Genomic DNA, 27,251 nt, shown 5'->3' with positions numbered 1-27,251 from the left:
TAAATTATTTACGGAGTTAAAGTCTTTGCGATCAGGACGAGTGAAAATTCTCCTGGAGGGCACTGGAACATAATAAAAATTTTCTGTGCCCTTTGGGTTGAGTAGTCATGTGTTAATAGTTAGGTGATTGTAAGAACGTAATGGGATAGAACAATTGTTACTGGAGTCTCCGGGAACAATTTTTTTAATACATGGTATAATTATCTTCTTTAGCCATATAATATGGTGATTCGACCTGTTGTGCTGCCATTCATGGACAGCATTCTATTGGCGTTTGTTAACAGTATAACTGCCCCTCCCGCCAGAGGTTTGAGTCCTCCCTCGGACATCGGTGTGTGTGTTGTTCTTAGTATAAGTCAGTTTAAGTTAGTTTAAGTAGTGTGTAAGTCTAGGGACCGATGACCTAAGCAGTTTGGTCCCTTAGGAACTCACACACACTCTAAATTGGGTGTCAGCAATATACAACGACATTAATACACTTACGATAGAAAAGATTATTGGATTAATATTCTGTCTTGACTACGAATAACACGTATAATCTGACTTAAGCACAAGAAGTGTAATGTGATTTTATGACTGATACGTCTGACAACTTTTATTATATAGAATACAAGTAAAGCTGTTACGTTGTATACGCAATGATGTAAGTTTACGGAAATTTTGCTGTGTGAACAGATGCACCTGATGATGGAACCGATAGTCCCGAAATCGATTATGCTTTAACGAAATTAAAAACAGTCTTCGCAGCCACATGCTAATTTATTTATAATTGTAAAAGATCACAAGGCTGCGTTCCCACCATCCACCATGATGGAAAGTCATCTAAATATATTCTTCAGAAGTATTCATTAACTTTATCCGATTCCACCCTCAAATCCACGGGTGAATCTTGACAGTTGCACGTCACAGTCACAACTTTCAGCACTAACTTTTCTTTCGCGCATGCCGAACTGCAGACTCTCTGTAAAGGTGTTTCTGAAATGGACAATCCATCTCAAATATCACTGCCTTTGAAGAACTGAGTAGGGATATAAGAGGTGAATTACTTCAGCAAGCTGTAAGCCAGCCGTTCAAGGGCGAGTGCACCGTAAGTTCAGCTGGGAACTATGATATAATATAAAAAATAATAAATAATTGAAGTTTTCAGATACATGGAAATAATGAGAATAATTTTTCGACGTGTTGGCCAAGAACAATAAGCCGAGCTATGCCTGTAAATGGATAAAGAAACTTTTCATATTAGTTCCACATAAACGAAATAGTCTTTCTCTTGCTGTAGATTTATGCTTATCAATTAATAATACTACGTCCGATCGCTGTATCCACCTTCAAAATCTTGACCGTGGCCATGATGTAATCGGATCTTCGTGATAACTCCGAAGTACGCAGGTGGGCTTATTGGGTTTTTATATATTGCATTACTACTTGGAATAGTGACTCATACAATCTTTCAGTTAGTAAAATAATACTATATTCTCTCATTCGATGCACATAAAAAATAGACTTTTTACTTATTCTCACAACCACAATGGCTACATCTGATTTCGCTCTAAAATGACGTGCGTCTCCCTTACTTCATTAACAAAAAGCGAGTCCTTCCTCTTGCCGAGGAACAGGAAAAACATCTCATGTTTTTTAACACTTGGAAATCAAAAATACATGACGGTAGGCGCAGGCTCTACGCTCGACTACCGCTTCAACTTTTCGCTTTGCCTTTAAAAGAAACAAAAACATAAAAGCAAGAAATACAAAAGGTACAGCACAGAACCTGCCGTTTATACAGAAAAAGCGGAATCTAGTCTTGACCGTGGCCATGATGTAATCGGATCTTCGTGATAACTCCGAAGTACACAGGTCTGCACGTTTCGGAGTGGAAAGATACTGCAACGGCTGAGTAATGTATTAAATGGAATTGCAAACACTTTTTGTTGACCATTCTCAGTCTCGTGTTAAAAAAGTTTGCCGAGATTCTGGCTTTCATTGCGCGGCTTGACGTGTTAGTATTTGCAGCATTTCTTCATCGTGCCTTTATCTACGTTCAAACTTAAAATATCGTTGTTCAGTGAGATGATAAGTTCTCGAGGCATGGTAAGAACTGGGAATACTAAGGCCGTAGAATTCATCACACCCTTGTCTAGCGAAATATTTTCAACATTGTCAAATGCTTATGAAATTTTTTTGCATAAATCTTTCTATTGTGGTGATCTACTGTAACACGTGTTTCATTCTTGAACGAATGTGTGCTACATGGCGAGCAAGATCACGCTTTAGTTCAAAATATAATATCTTGAATAAAAGTTTACGTGGATTATTCGTGATCCCTTATCGCAGTTTAGAAATTCCAATGTATTTACGACAGAGTGTGCACTTTGCAATCTGCAAGGACCTATGTCACGGTATATTACAGAGTTTCTGGCTTCAGCAGAGATATTAATCCTACTGAGCCGCTATAACGATCAGTAGCCACGTCTTCCAGACTTTAGTCATCAGTATACTTCGGCTTTGCATGGTTTTCAGGATGGAAAGTAAATAATCAGCCAGAGATGTGGAGCCAACTGGGGATTCATCACTTTCTATACGACGTGATTATTTTGCGTCCTTAAATTTCAGATTTCTAAACGGAAAAGGTTAGGATAACAGATTAAGCCAAGCTCGCTCACTACACATAGCTTGGATAAAAGCTGCGTTAGTTACAGGTTTTGAAACCAAGGTAATGGAAATGATCGTATGGCATTGTCGGCCGGGAGTCACCATTCGGGGATGTTCGGCAGCCGTATTGCAAGTCCTTTTTGGTTGACGCCACTTCGGCGACTTGCGGGTCAATGATGATGAAAGACACACAACACCCAGTCCCCTGCCGGGAATCGAACCCTGGCCCCCTGCGTCGAAGGCGGTAACGCTACCGCTACGCTACGGAGGCGGACTAGAAACCATGGTAAGAGTTTATCACAATTAGTGCGATCACAGACTCCATTCAGTTGTTCCTTTAAGCCCACTATTATTACCTTGCGCAAAGTAAGCTGTACCTGTCCTTCTCTTGTTCTATTCCTGTACCAAACTGTAATTAGATACCGTTATAATATCATGTCTTGGATCTAAACTTTACGTTGAAGAGGGCCTTCTATTCAGGGAGTGTTTTAGGATACGTATTTGCATATAATGCGAATGTAACAGCAGTACAAGTAGCTTACAACCTCTAGTTTCTATTGAGGCTCTAAATAAATATTTCGCCACGCCTATGTCTTTACGTGATCAACGTACAAAGGCACTGACCATTGATTCCCTGAAAGAAATGGTTGACACAAGCTGTTTCTTTTTTTTTTCTTAAGTATGTAACCGTTAATACTGTCACGAAATCAACTTGGCAAATTCGTACGACAGCCATATGACTTTTTACATAAAGTATAGAGAATATGATCAAATTTACTGTCACTCCACTGCCCAAAACGGACATCTTTTATTAGTCTCTAACCTTAAGCATCTTACCAAAAGCCTGGAAGGAGGGACATATAGAGCCATTACGAAAGTAGAAATCTGGCAAACAATCATCAGATTACTGACGTATTTCCATTTTCCTAGCATTATTTAAGGCTTTATATTGGACTGATAGCGGTCAGTTTACTAATTACTTAACCTCAAATATCCTTCTGGACGAAAACCAGTCAGGGTTCCACAAAAATCGCAGCACGACGGCTGCCTCTCTTCAAGGACTGCTATTCTTCAAGGACATTCACACGAGATCTCACGCCCGATGCAACTGGCGATGAACGGTTGTGGGCAATAGATATGTTGCGTTTCTTTCACTCATGCCTACGAACAATTGTCATGGGTTTGTGTAGATGAGCGGCGTACCCACTCTTTCAGCTACCATCTCCTCAGCCATTGCAATCGCTCTTATTTAAGTTCAACTCCAAGACAACTGTCTGAACGCCATAGCAAAACTACTGCCTCTCAACAAAGGAAAACATTACGAATAAACCAAAGATGACAATTATGTGATTTTTGGACTACAACAAAGATTTCCACATCATCGGTTTTGAGATTCTACATGGGAAACAAATTTTTCTTGAACTTCTGTACAGTAATTCTGTTCATATCTTACAACAGCTGGTATGGTTTCTCTGGATGGGCACGGCTAATTGTCTTCCCCATGCAATTCAATCTTGTGCTCCGTCTCTACAGACCTCGATGTCGACGGTACGCTCAACTTTAGTCTTTCTTCCTTGCTTTTTATAACGTAGTATAATGGCCGGAGGAACAATTTCACGGTGGATGGATCTACGCTTACATCTACACAGATATTCTCAAAATCACACTTAAGAGCCTCGTAGAGGGCACATCGAACCGCCTTCACAATAATTGTCTATCATTCCAATCTCGAACAGCGCGCAGAGAAAACGAACACTTGTATCTTTCCGTGCGAGCTCTGATTTCCTTTATTTTATTATGATGATTGTTTCTCCCTATATTGATCGGCGTCAACAAAATGTTTTCGCGTTCGGAGGAGAAAGTTGAAGAATGAAATTTCATGAGGAGATACCCCCGCAACGAGAAACGCCTTTTTTTTAATGATGTCCATCCCAAACCCCGTATCGTGTCCGTGACACTCTCTCCCCTATTCCTCGATGATACAAAACCAGCTGCTCTACTTTGAACTTTCTCGATGTAGTTCGTTAATCCTATCTGATAAGGATCCCACACCGCGCAGCAGTATTCCAAAAGAGGATGGACAAGCGTAGTGCAGGAAGTCTCTTCATTAGTTCTGTTGCATCTTGTAAATGTTCTGCCAATAAAATAAAGTCTTTGGTTCGCCTTCCTCACAACATTTTCTGTGTTTTTGCCATTTAAACTGTTTGTAATAGTAATTCCTGGGTAATTAGTTCAATTTACGGCCTTCAGAATTGATTAATTTCTCGTGTAACCGAAGTTTAACAGATTCCTTTCAGCATTCATGTGGATGACCTCACACTTTTCATTATTTACGGTCAATTGCCAATTCTCACACCATAAAGGTATCTCTTCTAAATCGTTTTTCAATTTGTTTCGATCCTCTGATGATTTTACTAGACGATGAAAGGCAGAATCATCTAAAAACAACCTAGGATGGCTGCTCAGATTGTGTCCTAAATCGTTTATGTAGATAAGGAACAGCAGAGGGCCTATAACACTACCTTGGGAACACCAGAAATCATTTCTGTTTTACTCGATGTCTTACCCTCAATTACTACGAACAGTGACCTGTTTGACAGGAAATCACGAATCCAGTCGCATAACTGAGACGATATTCCATAAGCACGCAACTCAATTAAAAGCCGCTTGTGAAGTACAGTGTCAAAAGCCTTCTGAAAATCTAGAAATACGGAATTAATTTGAAATCCCGTGTCAATAGCCCTTAACACCTCGTGGGAGTGAAGAGCTAGTTGTGTTTAAGAAGAACGATATTTTCTAAATACGTGTTGACTGTGTGTCAATAGACCGTTGTCTTCGAGGTAATTCATAATGTTTGAAAGCAATATACCGGGTGATCAATAAGTCAGTATAAATTTGAAAACTGAATAAATCACGGAAAAATGTAGATATAGAGGTAAAAATTGACACACATGCTTCGAATGACATGGGGTTTTATTAGAACCAAAAAAATACAAAAGTTCAACTAATATCCGACAGATGGCGCTTCATCTGATCATAATAGCAATAATTAGCATTACAAAGTAAGACAAAGCAAAGATGATGTTCTTTACAGGAAATGCTCAATATGTCCACCATCATTACTCAACAATAGCTGTAGTCGAGGAATAATGTTGTGAACAGCACTGTAAAGCACGTCCGGAGTTATGGTGAGGCATTGGCGCCGGATGTTGTCTTTCAGCATCCCTAGAGATGTCGGTCGATCACGATACACGTGCGACTTTAGGTAACCCCAAAGCCAATAATCGCATGGACTGAGGTCTGGGGACCTGGGAGGTCAAGCATGACGAAAGTGGCGGCTGAGCACACGATCATCACCAAACGACGCGCGCAAGAGATCTTTCACGCGTCTAGCAATATAGGGTGGAGCGCCATCCTGCATAAACATCGTACGATCCAGCAAGTGTTTATGAGCCAGGCTGGGGATGATGCGATTATGTAACATATCGGCGTACCTCTCACCCATCACCGTAGCAGTTACAAAACCAGAATCACGCATTTCCTCGAAGAAAAAAGACCCAATAACGGTAGATGTGGTAAATCCAACCCATACCGTGACTTTCTCGTCGTGCAATGGAGTTTCCACTACAGTTCTAGGATTTTCGGCAGCCTAAATTCTGCAGTTGTGCGCGTTGACAGAACCTCAGAGCGTGAAATGAGCTTCGTCGGTCCTCAACACGTTACTCAACCAATACTCATCTTTCGTCATCTTTTGAAACGCCCAAACCGCAAATGCCCTCCGCTTCACTAAATCGCCAGGTAACAGTTCACGATGCCGATGGATTTTGTACGGATAGCATCGGAGGGTAAGCCTAAGTGCCAACCAAATAGCAGTGTATGGAATGCCGGTGTGACGTGCGACTGCACGAGCGCTGACTTCCCCGTGCAAAGACGAACCCGCTACAGTCTCCATTTCTTCCTGAACTGTCTCAGCAGCATTACGCCTTGTGCTCGGTCGGCCACTACGGGGTCTATCGTCTAAACAACCCGTGGCTTCGAACTTCGAAATCATTCTCGCCACAGCTGCATTTGTCAACGGACCTTTGCCCGTTCGAATCCCCTTCCTATGGCGATAGGATCGTAACGCTGAACTAGCACATTCCCCATTCTGATAATACAGCTTCACTAAAAGCGCCTTTTCAGGTAACACCAACATGCTGCGACTGCTGGCGCATCTGATTCTCTCTCTCATTACAGTTCCTTTTCATACCCGATTGCCATGCGCGGTCACTGACGTTTTGCTGTCCAGCGCCATCTGTCGGGCATTTTGTGAACTTCGTTCTTTTTTTTTGTTTTTTTTTTGTTCTAATAAAACCCCATGTCATTCCAAGCATGTGTGTCAATTTTTACCTCTCTATCTACATTATTCCGTGGTTTATTAAGTTTTCAAATTTATACTGACTTTTTGATCACCCGATATGTTCCAAAACCCGCTGCATATCAACGTTAATGATAAGGGCCCGTAATTTAGTGGATTGCTTTTCTTGAAGATATGCGTGAGCTGTGCAGTTCGAGCGAGCGGTTGTATATGCTTAAGTATGGAGCTATTGCATCAGCATACTCTGAAAGAAATCTAACTGGTATCCAGTCTGGACCGGAAGACTTGCTTTTATTAAGTAATTTAAGTTTCTTCACTACTCCGAGGATATCAGTTCTAATTTACTCATGTTGGCAGCTGTACTTGATTCGAATTCTGTAATATTTAATTCATCTTCTTTGGTGAACGAATTTTGGAATGCTGTGTTTAGTAACTCTGTTTTAACAGCACTGTCATTGATAGTACCTCCTTTGGTATGGCGCAGAGAAGACATTGAGTGTAGCTTGCCGCTAGCATACTTTACATACGACCAGAACCTCTTTGGATTTTCTGACAGGTTTTGAGACAAAATTTTGCTGTGAAAACTGTTATAAACATTTCGCAATTGAAGTCCGTGCTATTTTTCAAGCTTCTGTAAAAGATCGTCAATATTGCGGATTTTGCGTTCGTTTAAATTTGGCGAGCTTTTTTATTGTTTCAGCAACAATGTTCTGACCTACTCTGTGTACCAAGGCGGAGCAGCTCCGTTGGTTGTTAATTTATTAGGTATAAATCTGTCACTTGCTGTCGATAGTATTTCTTTGAATTTGAGTCACATCTAGTCTATACTTACATTGTTAATTTGGAAGGAGTGGAGATTTTCTCTCTCAAAGGCCTCAAGCGAATTTTTATTCCCTTTTTCAATGGATATATTTATCGTTTATTTTTGGGGGATTTGGGAGTTACGGCATTCAGTTTCGCTACGACAATCAGTTTCACTGATCCTTCTATCCCTTTTGATGCTCGTTATCAGCTCAGTATTATTTGTTGCTAAGAGGTCAAGCGTGTTTTCACAACCGTTTACTATTCAAGCGGATTCATGAACTAAATGCTTGAAATAATTTTCAGAGAATGCGTTTAGCAGAATTTCGGATGATGTTTATGCATACCTCCGGACTTAAACATATATTTTCGCCAACATATCGAGCCTAAATTGAAGTCACCTCCAACTATAATTGTATGAGTCGGGTGTTTGACGATTTTCAGGAAAACAGAGAACCATCTGCCTCTAAACTTACATGCATTTGCGCTAAAGGATAACAGAGAGTGGACGGAGTGATCAGTTGAGATGGAGCTGCAATGAGGCTAGATTTAATGGCAGACTGATGATGCATTCTGGACAGGGAGATGTTGCTGCACGTGATTTGACCATTTTTCCCGCTGAATCTCAATGTAGACAAGTGTAATGTGCTGCGAATACATAGAAAGAAAGATCCCTTATCATTTAGCTACAATATAGCAGGTCAGCAACTGGAAGCGGTTAATTCCATAAATTATCTGGGAGTACGCATTAGGAGTGATTTAAAATGGAATGATCATATAAAGTTGATCGTCGGTAAAGCAGATGCCCGACTGAGATTCATTGGAAGAATCCTAAGGAAATGCAGTCCGAAAACAAAGGAAGTAGGTCACAGTATGTTTGTTCGCCCACTGTTTGAATACTGCTCAGCAGTGTGGGATCCGTACCAGATAGGGTTGATAGAAGAGATAGAAAAGATCCAACGGAGAGCAGCGCGCTTCGTTACAGGATCATTAGTAATCGCGAAAGCGTTACGGAGATGACAGATAAACTCCACTGGAAGACTCTGCAGGAGAGACGCTCAGTAGCTCGGTACGGGCTTTTGTCAAAGTTTCGAGAACATACCTCCAACGAGGAGTCAAGCAGTATATTGCTCCCTCCTACGTATACCTCGCGAAGATACCATGAGGATAAAATTAGAGAGATTAGAACCCACACAGAGGCATACCGACAATCCTTCTTTCCACGAACAATACGAGACTGGAATAGAAGGGAGAACCGATAGAGGTACTCAAGGTACCCTCCGCCACACACCGTCAAGTGGCTTGCGGAGTATGGATGTAGATGTAGATGTCAGGATGCATCAGTCGCATGACATAGCCTGCATTCGACTCGTATACAATCACGTGTTCTGTATATTACTTAGAGCACTGTCTACTTGCGATCGTTAACAGCAAACCTCTCGGTCATCAGAGGACTTCCATCTCATGTGTGAGGAAACGTGACCATCCTGTTTCGGCACATTCCTTTAAACAAACGAAGATTTATGCGATGTACTCCATTCCCCTGTCGCATCTTGGATACAAAATCAAGATTTCAGTTTCATAACTAAGATGATTCTACGTTAGCGATAAGTGTCTGTGAGACACTGCAATCCCCGTATAATTTCACGTGTTGGACGCTGCTGCTATACTTTTATCTATTTCCTTGAAAGAGGTATTCTCTGTTACTAACTATCATTGTATATAGGACTGATGTGGGCACAGTATAATTTCTGAGACGCAATCTGATGTGAACAGTGAATGCTGTACATCTCTGGAAAGCTATATTGTTCATGTAAAGGTGCGTTTACACTGCGATTTGTATCGGCACATGTATGAGATACATGTATATACGACTTTGCGACATGTATCGCGACTTGTATGAGTTGACAAGTATCAACCCCATACATGTATGAGCGTGCATTTACACTGGTTGATATGTATCACTGTGCGATAGCTTCCGACGACGATTTGGAAGTTTTCACATTTTTATGTGCTGATACACTTGCTCTTTTGGAAGATGATAGGAAGAAAAGGCGGAGGAAGCGTAGATGGTGGCACAGAGAGTTTCTCGCGAATTAACGCCATATTTTAGAAATTATGTTAGGATGAGTATGGAGGATTTCCGCGGTTTGTTATCACTTGTGGCTCTTCTTGTGTCCAAAACCAACACAAACTTTCGGGAAGCGATTCCACCAGAGGATCAGTTGGCAGTAACACTCCGTTTTTTAGCCACTGGGGATTCCTCGTAAAACGAAGATTTCATGACAAAACATTTGCATTGTCGCGCGATTGCTAATGCCGACGTCTCACACACGACTGTCGGCATCCGTTGTCAACATTATCACGCGAGGCCGCCGGTATAACAGCAAAACATTGATATACGTGCCAGATGCATGAAAAAATTATTTAATGTATGACATACTCTGATATATATAAAACTTTTACCTTCACTTCTTGGGATAAAACTTGCACAATGGCCTCGCAAACACGAAGAATAATGTTGCATATGACACTTTTTGATATTTTATGCAGATACATTAACGTCGAAACGACAGTCGGCACCTTCAAAACTCAAACAGCCGCCAAAGAGCCTGGTACTACGCATACGCTAATCGTCGAAATAAGCGGCAGTCGACAAGACGACAGGAAATGATAGTACTGCGCATGCGCGAGTTCTTCAAATGTCGCTCATACATGTCGCGTATATGGCCAAAAAGCGATATACAAAATGTATACGCGACATGTATGAGCTCGAGGGTCCGCATACAAGTTCCGTGAATTTTTGTATGAGGTGATGTATCGCGACATGTCAAATTGACATGTCGCTCATACATGTCGCGATACATGTATCCCAGTGTAAACGTACCTTAACACACAGACCCGACGTTTTAAGGAAGTAGCTTTTTTATTTTACAGTTTGTTACCATAGTTTCCCGCAGAGAAAACTGCAAGAAGAATATGTGTCATGCGCTGTAAATATACTTTTTACATTGGAATAGTAACAGCACTGCATTACATACGACTAATAGGTCGGAAGCTGAAGCGATCTAACAGTATAACATGTTTTAAGTGCAGAACTGTGTAGCCTTAGGAGTGCATCTGTTTATTTTCTCTCTTACCAATACGTTGGACCCCAGACAGTTCACTACTTGGTCTATTACTTTTCTCACTACATCTGATTGATGTGTTAACCTCTTGCACTGTTAAGTATCACCTACACGCTGATGATCTCAGTTAAACTTAAGCACAAGTGCAACAAACTTGTGTACATTCGTCCAGTATGTAAACGCTGTCTTAACTACCTTACCACAGTAAGCACAATTATATGTTTGAAACTTAATCCATCTTTCCCTTCCATTTGTCAGCAGAATCGTCTATTGAAATAGTCTATAGTATGCTATTTCTTAACAACTGCTGTCAGTGCCATTTTATTCTTCTCGCTTGTGCCGCATAAAGTCATTAATTAATATTATTGTTATTCATAATGTCTGCTACTATTATTTGTTCATCATTTGTGTTAAAAATTACAAATATCCTCCTAAAAATATCTCACAAGTACATGTAGGAATTGAAACTTATTGTTGTTAATATGTAGAGTTACTGGCCTGACGAAGGAGACGACCTGAAGGGCCCATTCTAGTCACGTTATATGAAACATTAAACAAATAGGTACTAGAGTAACTGAGTATGAAAGGAGAAGGAGACTGAAAAAAAAGATTACACTTTGGCGTAACATGCCCTGTGTGAAAGTCATTCTTATAATACTAAGTGTGATGTTCTCCATAAAGCAGATAAAAGCAGAAAACTAACATCACTTGAAATTCTCGCTATCAGTAAACACCAGTCATATATTCCTGACTTAATCTTTAATTCCAATATTCACACTCGCTGAATTAGCCGTAGCTAGTTAATAAAAAATGGTTGAAATGGCTCTGAGCACTGTGGGACTAAACTTCTGAGGTCATCAGTCCCCTAGAACTTAGAACTACTTAAACCTAACTAACCTAAGGACAACACACACATCCATGCCCGAGGCAGGATTCGAACCTGCGACCGTAGCGGTCCCGCGGTTCCGGACTGTAGCGCCTAGAACCGCTCGGTCACGAAGGCCGGCGCCAGTTAAAATATTCTCATCATTAGTTATTGTGCTTGTTATATTGTAAACACAGTAGTCTAATTGTTCCCCATAGACATTCCATTGGCTCCATCCACCCCTCTGCCTTTCGCTCCTCCCCCCCTCATTTTTTGCCTGTTCATCACATTCGCCAGTTATTTTGTCCATGTAATAGTAGTCGTGCCAGTACTCACTCACGTACTGTTTTGGCCCGCACACTCTTATACTTTCAATCACTGAATATAATGTAATAAAAGGTTTATTTGTCCATAATTTCTTTGCGTTTGTCACTATCCTTGTGTTTTCCGTACACATGTGTAGTTGAAATTGGCTATATCACTCTCGAAAGACATCTTTGAACTGCTACAGACACTCAGTGGCATTGTGTGTGGTCTTAAGTTTTCTGGGGGGGTGGCGTAGACAGCCGAATCATAAAATAAATATTACGTTGGAACGTCAGTACTGTGTATATCAGTTTTTAGTAAATAATCCCTTGTGGGTAAGGTGATCGCTATCATCCGATTGAAATACGCACAAACAATGTACTGTCTTTACAGGCAGCGAAATTTATGTACCAATGGCTACAGTAAACAACAGGACAGGCAGTGCTCACTGATAGGAGAAATCTTTAATAGGCTACTAAGGCCTCTTTTGTTTCTTCTCGCTGTGTTGATTTAGTAAGTGTAATACATGAATGTTATTGCCCTTTTGCTCTGATAAGGTACCTCTCGACTGCTACACAATAAACTCCAAGGAAAGTTCAGATACCGAAAAATAGTAAACACAAATAATTATGCGTATAACGTGCTAACCTACAAGATTTCGCTGGAGGAAATTCCGACTTAAGACACTTCAGAGGAGGAATAATCTGCTGCCTACGTCTCATACACAACTTATGCCTTTATTTAAATCTAGCTACTTGGCACGCATACGGGAATAGGGCTGTTGAAAATCCCGTCTGCCCATCCCTGTCTAGGTTTTCCGCGCTTTCCCTAAACCGCTTAAGGCAAATGCCGGAATGATACCCTTGAAGAAGACACGGGTGACCTCTTAGTGGACGTGACGTTAAATTCTAATCTTCCTTCCTTCTTCTGTACTGAAGTATCCCTCTTTTTTAAAAATATGAATGGCAAATTTACCACCAATAGCCTCTCTTTCGTCCATCTTGAAGACTTCCCTTTTGGCTTGTGCTCTCATCTTAAACAGGGATACGTTTGCACTTCACCATCAATTCATTAGTAACGCGGTGCAGAGATCCGCACTTAATCAAAGGCAATTCGGCGTCTTTCAAGCTCCTTATATTGCGATTAAGGCTTTGGTTATTTCAAATAACAGCCTCAAAAATCCGGACTAGATCTTACTTGCGACTCCTTCCCGCATCCACTCTGAATATTACTGCTGCGTGGACTCATGATTGACGACACTGCGTAAGGTAACAAGGAAACCAGAATAACGGTACACTCATACCCGGTGACCATTCTCCTGCTCAGTAGTGATGCGCCACAAAGCAATGAAGAGTATGGGGCCACGTGCACGTTACTCATGCCGATGATTCAGCACGCATGCGATGACCTGCTGCCTTCCTGTTATTTTATTTTCAAAGAATTACGACCTGTAATGTGGTGCATTCCGCAATCGCATTGCTGTAAAACAACAAGGAAGAGCAAAATAGTTTTAATGTTACAACAGTAACATACTTTTGTTTAGTAGTAGAATCACTGGAGAGGGCGGGGCCACTCAATGGAAAAACGTTGCACACACGTAGCGAAGAAATTGTAGACAGGGAGGAAACTATGGAAAGGGAACTTGAATAAATTCAAAGAAACAGTCGTTTGTAACGAGTGAAACAAGAGAAAGGAAAACAACAGAGGATTAACGGTTAGCTTTGAAAGATAAAATAGTGAAGGCAGCAAGAGGATCAAATAGTCAAAAAGACAATGCTCAGTGAAAATCCTCAGGTAACACCCGAAATATTGCATTTAATTGGCGGAAGTAGAAAATATAAAAACATAACAAGTGAAGGAGGCAAAAGAAAATAAACACGTCTAAAATTGAGATTGAAACAAAGTAAAAAATGGCTAAACAGGAAAATCTACAGGAGAAATACAAAGCTGCAGAATCAGGCGTCATTGTGGGAAAGACAGATGCTGCAAATACGAAAAATAAACCTTTGGAGAAAAGAGAAACAGGTGTATAAATATCAAGAGCTCAGGTAGCACACCAGTGCCAAGAAAAGAAGAAAAGGCTGAAAGGTGGAAGAAATATACGTAAGTGTTACGCAAAGGACATAAAGTAGAAGACATTATGGAAAGGTAAGGGATAATAGATGAAAATGAGATAGAAGATGTGATACTGGGAGGGGAATCTCAGAGAAGAATGAAAGACATAAGCCGAAACAGGCATATTGAGCAGAAGACATCCCCTCAGAAATATTCGTATCCTGGTATGTAGCATACCCGTATATAAGACGAGGGAAGTACCCCCAGACTTCAAGAAGATTGTAATAATTGCTACTCCAAAGAAGGCGGTGCTGACGTATGTGAATATTACCGAACCATTGCTTAATAAGTCATGGTTCCAAAACAGACACGAATTATTTACAGAATGGATAGACTGATAAAATCCAACGACGGAGAAGATCATTTTGGGTTCTGTAGGAACACGTGAGGCAATGCTGACCCTAAGAGTCATCTTAGAATATTGGCTAAAGAAAGGCAAAATTGTATTTATAGCATTTGTTTAGTTGGAAAAATCTATTGACAATGTTGACTGGAATACACTCCTTGCAACTCTGAAGATAGGAAGCAGGAAATAAAGGGAGCGAGAAGTTATGTAGCTACAAGCTGTATAGAAACCAGACAAAACATGGGAGAGAAACAATAGTTGGCTCTGAGCACTATGGGACTCAACTGCGGTGGTCATCAGTCCCCTAGAACTAAGAACTACTTAAACCTAACTAACCTAAGGACATCACACACATCCATGCCCGAGGCAGGATTCGAACCTGCGACCGTAGCAAATGGTTCAAAAGGCTCTGAGCACTATGGGACTTAACTACTGTGGTCATCAGTCCCCTAGAACTTAGAACTACTTAAACCTAACTAACCTAAGGACATCACACACATTCATGCCCGAGGCAGGATTCGAACCTGCGACCGTAGCAGTCGCGCGGTTCCGGACTGCGCGCCTAGAACTGCGACCGTAGCAGTCGCACGGTTCCGGACTGCGCGCCTAGAACCGCGAGACCACCGCGGCCGGCAAACAATAGTTGAGAAGGGAAGGAGATAGGGCTATAGCTTATCTCCCATGTTTTCAATCTCTATATACAGCGAGCGTTACAGGAAATGAATGACAAATTTGATTAAAATTCAAAGAGATGAAAAAATTCAGTCGAATAGAGAGGATGGAAAATGAATACTAGCAATCGCAAGGAAATCGTTTCTGAAAAAGGGATATTTGTTACGATCGGGTAGAAATGGGTTAGGAGGTCTTTCCTGAAGGTGTCTGTCTGGAGCCATGCCTTGCACGGAAGTGAACACTGGTAGATAGGATAACTAATGAAGATATCGTATCAGGGAGAAAAGACATTTATTGTATAACTTGAGTACAAACAGAAAGAAAGAATAAACTTAGAATTTAACGCCCCCTCGACAATGAGGCCATAAGAAACGGAGGCAAGCTCGGAAGGAAGGATGGGGAAGGAAATAGATGGAAATCATTTGAAAGGAACTATCCCGGCATTTGCCTTAAGCGATACTGGGGAATCGCCGAAAATCTCAGTCTGGATCAGCGGACGCAAATTTGAACCGTCGTCCTCCCGAAAGCGACTAAAAGAAGAGATCTATTGAAATAGCGCATCTTGAGGCATTAAGAAATGGTTAGTTTAATAATAGGAGTGTGCTTGTGTGTGGAGCAGAGTGAGGGGGGGGGGGGGGGGGGTGTTGAATTGCTGTAGAGCGAGACCAAGGCTTGAATAGAGTACGCAGGTTCAAATGGATGTAGGTTCCAGTCACAGATAGAGAGGCTGTCACAGGACAGACTAGCATGGAGAAATGAATCAAATCAGTTTCCGGATGAAGGCCACAGCAACAAAATGGTTCAAATGGCTCTGAGCACTATGGGACTTAACATCTGAGGTCATCAGTCCCCTAGACTTTGAATTACTTAAACCTAACTAACCTAAGGACATCACACACATCCAAGCCCGAGGCAGGATTCGAACCGTAGCAACAGCGCGGTTCCGGACCCTCAGCAACAACATGTGTGTGTGTGTGTGTGTGTGTGTGTGTGTCGAAAGATAAGTGTATTTCTTTCCCTAAGCGCAGCCGTTCACTGACCGACCACGAAATTTTCTCCTTGCTCACTTAAATATAGTTGAAGACAAGTGCACCTTGTTTACAAATCTTTATTGCAATACATAATAATAATTATACAAATTAACCCACCACCTTAGTGATTAGTGGGTCCTAATGTTAATACAATGTTATATGTTTTTGCAGCTCTTACAGTTATTAGAGTTCAAATGTGTGCGAAATCCTATGGGACTTAACTGCTAAGGTCATCAGTCCCTAAGCTTATACACTACTTAACCTAAATTATCCTAAGGACAAACACACACATCCATGCCCGAGGGAGGACTCGAACCTCCGCCGGGACCAGCCGCACAGTCCATGACTGCAGCGCCTTGGACCGCTATTACAGTTAATTTGTAAACTACAGTGTGAACAGCGCAGGTTAATGGGCAAATTACGATTTGTTAAACTATACACTACTACCTACTTGTTAGTAATCCTAACTGCCTGCGGCGTTACAGATTTGTCAGTATAGCTATAAACCTATTCAACGCCTTGCTCATCGAACTAATCCCGATGAGCCTGCCCCTCACACTGGGCAGGCCAAAACTACTTGTCGCTGCAGGTTCCTATTTTAGTATCTACTTCTACTCCTACTAACTACTAACTAACTTACGTCAAATCCGGTGCTGTCATAATCGTGAAGTTGGTGTACCCCAGTCCCCGTAGCCTTGCACGTTGCGGATTCCAACTAACAAGTCGACCTGTCCACGCACAGGCGGTACAGGATTAGGGTACTAGGACACGTTCAGTAGTTGGTTCTAATCGTGAAAGTCCCTCAGGTATGCAGTTAGAACTTTACGTGATACCTCATTGCCAGGTTGTTCAAGGTTTCAAAAGTCAAGCGCACCCTTGTCGTATGCATCTAGCGCTAAGTATGTTCTTTGTATATTGTATATTTATTCCATTATAAATCACAATACCTGGTATTCCATTGTCGCGAACTGTTAGCAACAGGAGACAACGTGCTTACGGACTACGCTCCAGAAAGCGCACACGGTGATTAGAAAGAGAAATGCAAGAAAAGCAGGCCGCGATGCGCCGAGTAAATTTTCCTCGAGCCTTTCAGCGCCGAGCGGTGAAACGGAACAGCAGGCGTGACGCAGGCGCATCGGTGGCGAGTGTGTGCCTCGGTTAGTCAGTGTGGCTGGCCAGCTATTTCTGGTGGCACCTGCGCGCCTGGTCTGTGCTGACTGGCGCTCGAGGAACGCGACTCGGCGTGACCCGCCTGAGTCAGCAGCCTCGGGCCAGCCACCTTCCGGCCCGTGCGAGTCAGCATCTCATCCTGTGTGTGCCCTGGCTGTTCAGAGTGAAGACGTTCCACGGCCACCTGAGCGAAGTGAACTGTTTACAAGTATTTGTTGTTCACTGTCACTTCCTAGGGAGCTGAAAGTTGGGCGAGGGGAATTTAGGAAATTTGTGGGAAGTTCCTATGGGACCAAATTTCTGAGGTCATCGGTCCCTAGGCTTACAGTCTACGTAATCCAACTTAAACTAATTTACGCTAAGGACAACACACACACACCCATGCCCGAGGGAGGGCAAGACGCAATCAATACCTTCGCTGCGCAGTGCCGATGGTACTGTTACCGACGACTGTGCCGCTAAAGCGGAGTTATTGAACGCAGTTTTCCGAAAGACCTTCACCAGGGAAGACGAATGGAATATTCCTGAATTTGAAACACGAACAGCTGCTAGCATGAGTTTCTTAGAAGTAGATACCTTAGGGGTTGCGAAGCAACTCAAATCGCTTGATACGGGCAAGTCTTCAGGTCCAGATTGTATACCGATTAGGTTCCTTTCAGATTACGCTGATACAGTAGCTCCCTACTTAGCAATCATATACAACCGCTCGCTCAACGATAGATATGTACCTACAGACTGGAAAATTACGCAGGTCGCACCAGTGTTTAAGAAGGGTAGTAGGAGTAATCCATCGAACTACAGACCTATATCATTGACGTCGGTTTGCAGTAGGGTTTTGGAGCATATATTGTATTCAAACATTATGAATCACCTCGAAGGGAACGATCTATTGATACGTAATCACCATGGTTTCAGAAAACATCGTTCTTGTGCAACGCACGAAGTAATGGCCGCTATTGACAGGGGATCTCAAGTTGAATCCGTATTTCTATATTTCCGGAAAACTTATGACACCGTTCCTCACAAGCGACTTCTAATCAAGCTGCGGGCCTATGGGGTATCGTCTCAGTTGTGCGACTGGATTCGTGATTTCCTGTCAGGAAGGTCGCAGTTCGTAGTAATAGACGGCAAATCATCGAGTAAAATTGAAGTGATATCATGTGTTCCCCAGGGAAGCGTCCTGGGACCTCTGCTGTTCCTGATTTATATAAATGACCTGGGTGACAATCTGAGCAGTTCTCTTACGTTGTTCGCAGATGATGCTGTAATCTACCGTCTAGTAAGGTCATCCGAAGACCAGTATCAGTTGCAAAGCGATTTAGAAAAGATTGCTGTAAGGTATGGCAGGTGGCAGTTGACGCTAAATAACGAAAAGTGCGAGGTGATCCACATGAGTTCCAAAAGAAATCCGTTGGAATTTGATTACTCGATAAATAGTACAATTCTCAAGGCTGTCAATTCAACTAAGTACCTCGGTGTTAAAATTACGAACAACTTCAGTTGGAAAGACCACATAGATAATACTGTGGGGAAGGCGAGCCAAAGGTTGCGTTTCATTGTCAGGACACTTAGAAGATGCAACAAGTCCACTAAAGAGACAGCTTACACTACACTCGTTCGTCCTCTGTTAGAATATTGCTGCGCCGTGTGGGATCCTTACCAGGTGGGATTGACGGAGGACATCGAAAGGGTGCAAAAAAGGGCAGCTCGTTTTGTATTATCACGTAATAGGGGAGAGAGTGTGGCAGATATGATACGCGAGTTGGGATGGAAGTCAAAGCAAAGACGTTTCTCGTCGCGGCGAGATCTATTTACGAAATTTCAGTCACCAACTTTTTCTAAAAAAAATGGCTCTGAGCACTATGGGACTTAACATCTATGGTCATCAGTCCCCTAGAACTTAGAACTACTTAAACCTAACTAACCTAAGGACATCACACAACACCCAGTCATCACGAGGCAGAGAAAATCCCTGACCCCGCCGGGAATTGAACCCGGGAAGCCGGGCGCGGGAAGCGAGAACGCTACCGCACGACCACGAGCTGCGGACACAACTTTCTCTTCCGAATGCAAAAATATTTTGTTGAGCCCAACCAACATAGTTAGGAATGATCATCAAAATAAAATAAGAGAAATCAGAGCTCGAACAGAAACGTTTAGGTGTTCGTTTTTCCCGCGCGCTGTTCGGGAGTGGAATGGTAGAGAGACAGTGTGATTGTGGTTCGATGAACCCTCTGCCAAGCACATAAAGGTGAATTGCAGAGTAATCATGTAGTTGTAGATGTAGATGTAGGACTGGAATCACCGACGGGGCAGGGGGGGGGGGGAGGGGGGGGGAGCCGTGCGAACCATGACAAGGCACCTTAGCCCACGCGGGGAGTTCCAATTGGCAATACTACAGGGTGTCCACAATGAGACTCCAATATTCTAATATCCTATATCTTTCTCATTTCAGATGGTGGACCTGTCAATCCTGAAGGGGCAGACAGAGCAACTCAACACGTTTGTGGTGTGCAAATTTGATACACCAAGTGGCCGTAGTGGAGCTGCAATCAATTGTTTTAGCAAAATGGAGGATATGAAGGAGAGTGCACAAGTGGTCTGGTGGTATGCAGAGACAAAATCGGCGACCCAAGTGCAAAGAAACTTTCGTCGAGTTTACAACAAAGTGCCCCCGTCGTTCAAGACTATAAAGAAGTGGTGTCATCAGTTTTTGGCTACTGGGAGTGTTGCGCAAGGGCATGGTGGTGGTAAGCCTGGGATCAGCGAACATCATGTGGAACAAGTGCGCAGTCATTCGAACAAAGTCCACAGAAGTCAGTGCGACAGGCAGCACGAGAACATCGTATGAAACGTTCAACAGTGCACAAAGTTCTTCATCGGCGATTACGTTTGTACGCATATAAAGTGCAGGTTGTGCAAGAAATCAAGCCTGATGATCGACCAAAGCGAGAAGAATTTGCATGTATCATGTTAGATCGCACTGCCGCGGAAGAGACATTTTTATCACGCGTGATGTTTACTGACGAGGTAACCTTTCACGTGTCAGGGGCTGTCAATCGTCACAATGTCCGCATCTGGGGGTCAGAAAATCCACATGCACCTAGGGAACACATGCGCAGACAGTCCGAAAGTTAATGTGTGGTGTGGTTTGATGATAAATCGCATTGTTGGGCCGTTTTTCTTTCAGGAGCCGACTATGGATGGAGCCATCTACCTGGACATGTTGGAACAATTTGCCGTGCCACAGATAACAGACGTGCAGCCAAATGTGATGTTTCAACAGAACGGTGCACCAACCCATTGGCGCTTTGATGTCCGAAAATTTTTCAATGACATATTCCCGCAACGATGGATTGGCCGTGGAGGTCCAATTCCTTGGCCGCTACGTTCGCCCGACATAACCCCCCTCGATTTTTTTCTTGTGGGGTTATGTGAAAGACCGGGTGTACGCTACACCAGTAAAGGACCTGCAAGACTTGAAACAGCGCATAAGAATTGTCATCAACTCTGTCACAGAACAGATGCTCCGCAACACATGGCACGAAATCGATTATAGACTTGATATTCTTCGCGCTACCCGTGGCGCCCATGTTCAAGTGTACTGAACCGTCCACCTGTGTATGAAAACTTGATGAGCTGCTTTATGATTTCCCTGTATTTGTTCGTCAATAAATTGTGCTTCCTCCCAGATTTTATGAGTTCAAATGTTGGAGTCTCATTGTGGACACCCTGTACTTTAAATATGGCTCTAACAATCAACGCTAATCTGCCGTATACCTTCGCTGGACTGAGAGGACTGAACTTATTTCACTTTATTGAGGGAGGAGGGGGGGGGGGCGTGTGCGATGTGACCAAAAATTTCATTTTTCGATTTTATTTCCATTCAATAGTAACATTTACCGACAACTACTCTGACGGAGAGAAAATCGCAACACCAGAAAATAATTAATGCAGAGGAATGAAATTTCAGAAATACATATTTCCATGTAACATATGTGAGTGATTAACATTGCAGGATCATAGATTAAAGTAAGGGGGAGATACGCCATTGCAAATGCCAAATGCTAGTGCGTTAATAAATAGTGTAACGGTCAGAATGTTGAATGCAAGCATGAAAACGTGTATGAATTGTGTTGCACAGGTGTAGGATGTCAGTTTGTGCCACGGAGTTCCGTGCCTGTTGCACTTGGGTGCATAATACAGGGAAGGTTAACGTTGTTTCTGGATGACGCTGGAACTGTCGTCCGATGACATCCCATATGTGCTCGATTGGAGATAGATCTGGTGACCGAGCAGGCCAAGGCAACATGTCGACATACTGTAGAGCGGTATGTGGGCGAGCGTTATCCTGTTGCAAAACAACCCCCTGAAATGCTGTTCAAGAATGTCAGCAAAGTGATGAGTCACCAGACTGGCGTACAAATTTGCAGTCAGGATGCGTCGGATAACCACGAGAATGCTCCTGCTGTCATACGAAATCGCTTCCCAGTCCATAACTGCAGGTTTGGACCAGTGTGTCTAGCATGCAGACAGGTTGGTTGCAGGCCCCCAATTGGCCTCCTTCTAACCGACACACGACCATCACTGGCACCGAGGCAGAACCAGCTTTCATCAGAAAACAGAATAGACCTCCACCCTGCCCTCCATGGAGCTCTCCCTTGACACCACTACCAAGTCGCAAATGGCCGTGGTTTGGGGTCAGTGGAATGCAAGCTACAATACGTCTGGCTCGGAGCTGTTCCTCGAAGTAACCGATTCGTTGTGTCACTGTGGTGCCAACTGGTGCTCAAATTACTGCTGCAGATGCGGTGCGATGCCTCACAGCCACCAGGAATCAAACCCTGGTCCACCTCACGGCATTCAATCACGCTGACCACGCACCCATAAGGAGAGAGCGTCCTTTCGATGACAAGGTCATTAGAGACGAATACAAGCTCGTATGTGACAAGATGGAGAAGCAAATCGACCTATCACTCTCAAAGGAACCTTCGTGACAAAATATGATAAGACGTTTTTCGATGGAAATAAAAGAATTGTTGATAAGCAGTAATATTCATGAGCATCTTTAGCAGTTTATAAAACAAAGCCAAAAAACTACGTGATAAACATACTTCAGGAAGCAAATTCAAACGTTAATATTCTTATTTACCCATACAACACTGACCTCTTACAAACGCGAATTGAGCTTCTGACTAGCTTCCGTCGATATCACTCAATTAAATTACACCTGCAAAGAATATATCGGTAAAGATAGGAAAGTTAACAAGGCGGCCTTTGCGGAGGAAAATTATTGTCCTGTGCAAATCTGAGAGGAAGCTTATGGATAATCTACAATATGTTCCACATGCCAAGTTACTACTAGTGCGATGGATGCTTGAGGAAAAACGAAGATTTATTTTTAAAAACTGTTGAAATAATTACAATTTATGGAACCGTTTGCAGAACTGTAGGCCAATAATCAAGGACGGAACCAATAGTATGACAATCGAATGTAACTGCAAAAGTATGGAAAACTGTTACGAAGAGCAGAAACAAAGTTTCTAAGACAAACTAAAAGCTGAATAGATGGGACGTAATATTAACTGTGAAATTATTGTTATGGTTAAATCAGTCGCAAAAGGATTACACTGGGGCAGAGAGCGAGAGAGAAAGACTTCTAGAGCTTGTACTGTGTGAGGAATTTCAGAAACCACGAGATTCCAAAATTTTAAATTGACAAAGAATATGTGGAAAGATTTATAATCAGATGTTGATGACACAAGCCGACCCATGAACTGAAGATGAGCTTACGATTACGTTCACAGTCTGTACATGAATATCTTGCAGGATCGTTTCTCTGCACACTGTGTAACAGGGTAATGTGTTAGACTGCAACAAATCCTTAGAATATGCTACAGACATTGCAGTAGCATCAGCACTAAATTGTTGCTCTTGTTTAGCATGCAAGCTTCAGAAGAATGCGGTAGAGCTGGAGTGAAGTAGCGGAAGGTGTATGTCTAGCAATATGTGTTCAAATAGTTCAGCCGACAGAATACGGTCAGAAACAAAGCAGAGTCATAGTTTTTAGTAGACAGTCCTAGCCATCGAGGAATTGTTATGCACACAAAATGAAGGATAACGGAAGTTGTTCTCTGAATTAATAACTGTCAATCGTTATGAATATTTGGCAGCATCCAGGCTCTACTTATACACCTGTACACCTAAGACACAACATGTAATTGGAGCTGGGTAACTATCTCTGTGACGCTTGCGTCTTTACTAAACGAACCCGTGACAAAACGCCCCTTGTTAACACTATCATTATAACGTCACACATTTCTCAAGGATATTTCTCTCACTTTTCTAAGCTTATGTATTAGTCCTCCCATCTGTTCCAATTTTTATACCCTATAATGAAATATCTGATGAGATGACAAACTAATATTATGTCTTATATTCTGTGGAGGTTTTTTTGCATTATGTTATGTGGTGAAGGACCTTTCTCGCAAGATGTTTCGGCTACGTACCCAGTATCTTGTGTTTCCTCGTCACACTGCTCAAAGTGCGATTTTGTTTAGCATTATTAGCATTAAATGGCTGTTGAAAGACCTACACCCTGGTGAGTATCTCGTACGTGTCGGTAACATTTCTGCGTGTGTATCAGTATTCTGATGCTCACTACTTCATAGATCTTTTATGGCTGTTGCACACCGCTACTGAATAAATTACAAACCGAATGAGAGGAAGGAGAGAGATGAACAGAATGTTCTGATTCCTAATGACAGTTACTAGAGAAAGAGGTGTAAATGTAAATTCCGTTGAAAACATTCGAAGGCAGACGTGGCAGTTGCCAGAAAGCGTGTGAGCTGTCCTTCGGCAGACGCCCCTTGCATCACGCGGCCACACGCAAGTTTCCCGGAGGAAGTCTACGTCACATCCGTACTTCGAAACGTCACACGCCGAGGGAGTTTTCCTCGAGCACAGTCAAGCTTGGAGTCCCACGTAGCAGTCCACTGCAATAAAATTCTGCTCAATTGTTTGGCTTTGCTTTTGCTTCTGCGCAGTGTGGATTTTCATTACAGCTGAATGCACCATCCGGCGTGACTCTGTATGACTTACAGAGCTCAGCAGAACATAATTTTACTCAGTAAGTTTCGAACACAAGCCCCCCCCCCTCCCCCCATCACTCCAGTTACCATCTCCTGTCTCTATTCAACGGAATGCGCAAGTAATGAACGATTTATAACTTGTTATTTTTTGCTTTACTTGTATCCAAGAAACCACAGGAAGATCAGATTCTGGGATTATTTTTAGCTCCTGGAAGCCTTCCAAATAAATGTTGGTTGGTTGGTTTGAGGCATTGAAGGGACCAGACTGCTAGGGCCATCGGTCCCAATAAATGTTGATATATCTTTGATACATTGTAAGCAGGCTGTTTAGGTTTTTATGTTGGTAACGTCACGTAGCGCTCTGTATGAAAATCACTGGCTGTGCTGTGTGCAGTCTGGGGCTGGTTGGCATTGTTGGAATATTCGCTATTGCAGTGTTGGGCTGTTGGATGTGAACAGCGCGTAGCGTTGCCCAGTTAGAGGTGAGCTGCTAGCAGTGGTGGATGTGGGGAGTGAGATGGCGGAGTTTTGAGAGCGGATGGTCTGGACAGAAAGAGTAAATTTGTAAGACTGGATGTCATGAACTGATATACATATTACGACTTTTGAACACTATTAAGGTAAATATATTGTTTGTTCTCTACCAAAATCTTTCATTTGCTAACTATGCCCATCAGTAGTTAGTGCCTTCAGTAGTTAGAATCCTTTATGTAGATGGCAGTATTGGCGCTCGCTGTATTGCAATAGTTCGAGTAAAGAAGATTTTTGTGAGGTAAGTGATTCATGAAAGGTATAGCTTATTGATAGTCAGGGCCATTCTTTTGTAGGGATTATTGAAAGTTAACTTGCGTTGCGCTAAAAATATTGTGTCAGTTTAGTGTTGATCAGAATAAGTAAAGAGAGAGATGTCTGAGTACGATCAGTTCTGCTCAGCTGTTTGAAAATCAAATAACGTAAGAGGTTCATCAGCACAGTCATTTATAATTTTTCTAAGGAAATGTTTCAACATTCCATTTTTGTAAGTGAGATATACGTAGACGTTTCCTGTTATTTTTATTACTGTTACTCTAAAAATATAGTACCGAGACGTTTATTAGCGGTGCAGGACTATTTGTCTGTACTGCGACATTACCAATACACCCATGTGCAGGAGTATTATAAAAATGGATGTCTTTATGTATGTTCCACATCTCCTCCTAAACTACTGGACCGATTGCAACCAAATTTTGTATACATATCCCCTACTTTCAGGTAACAATCAAAAATGGCTCTGAGCACTATGGGACTTAACATCTGTGGTCATCAGTCCCCTAGAACTTAGAACTACTTAAACCTAATTAACCTAAGGACATCACACACATCTATGCCCGAGGCAGGATTCGAACCTGCGACTGTAGCAGTCGCGCGGTTCCGGACTGAGCGCCTTAACCGCGAGACCACCGCGGCCGGCAGGTAACAATCGCTGTGGGGATCAGAACCCTGTACCTATCACAGTTCAGGAGATATGACGTCATAAACAATGAGATGCGTGAAAATTGCCGCATCATGCACGACTTTTGTGCTACTAACTCTATTCGCAATCAGTTACGTATGCCGCTAAACGCACCTACAAAATTATGTAATGGCGTCACATATAGTTCCGGAGGTACGACGTCAAACACTACGATGCATGAAAAATGTCTCATATGCATAAAGTATTAATACATTTAATCTCTGCTAGTAAGACACGTCTACTAACAACTTACGGAAATCCCTGACATCTAGCAATGCTTTTGACAGCTTTCAAACGAAGCGCAAACGGCTGTAGGCGAAAACAACGTCTATAGATCTACGAAGAGGCGTTGCTATAGAGACGTTTACAAAATCACGTTATAGACAAGCGAAGCAGCTGCACCCAGCGTACGAAAACTGCTTCATAAATTCATAGGTGTTTCCACCAATATACGCAAATGAAAATTTTCCGTTTTACTCCGAAAACATAGTTCCTCTCCTTTTTGTTTTCGTTTCTAATACGAAATTGGTAAAATGAATAGGTACTTGGGCAATGCCGAGCTTGTCAGCTAGTCCAATATAAATGAGGGTCGCTAGCGTCCCTTGAAACCACGAGACAGGATTAAACTTCGCTACTCAGAAGCCCAGTAGCTATCTAACTAGTTCCAGGAAAAATTCCGATATCCGACCGCTGGACTGGAAAGATTCACCGCTAGCAGTCTAATACACCACCTTCACTTGGCTATTAGTAAGTGCCGTTGATAATACCTTAACAACGAAACAAGATCACAGTTCAAAGTAAATGGGAAACAGGTCGCACAAAAATACCACGCTCAAATTTGCACGGAAACAAATTTATTTGTATCCATCAATCCTAGTGATGCATTGCACTGGGCCATCAGCATTAAAATGGTGGAGCGATTCATTGAGGTTGGATCACACATTTTACATTTAACGTTTATTGAAACTTTTATTAAATTTAACATTAAACCATTTCATAATGACAAAGTCAAATTAGATGGATTCACCGCTCAAGAAATATGAATTTAAGAACAAGACAAAATTAACTAAAAGATTAAACCTTCACATATATGAATCACTTCAGAAAACACAATAACCTCTCATCAACCCTTTAACCAAAATATCCTTCAATTCCTTAAACAGGTTCGATAGTGACAGTGACTTAGAAAACACAATATTAGAAAAAAGAAAGGCTTCACTTAAGGCGA

Source organism: Schistocerca americana, chromosome 5, assembly GCF_021461395.2.
Source record: "Schistocerca americana isolate TAMUIC-IGC-003095 chromosome 5, iqSchAmer2.1, whole genome shotgun sequence".
In the NCBI taxonomy this organism is placed as follows: Eukaryota; Metazoa; Arthropoda; class Insecta; order Orthoptera; family Acrididae; genus Schistocerca; species Schistocerca americana.
The sequence above is the reverse complement of the archived record's forward strand: the minus strand, read 5'-3'. Positions refer to the sequence as shown.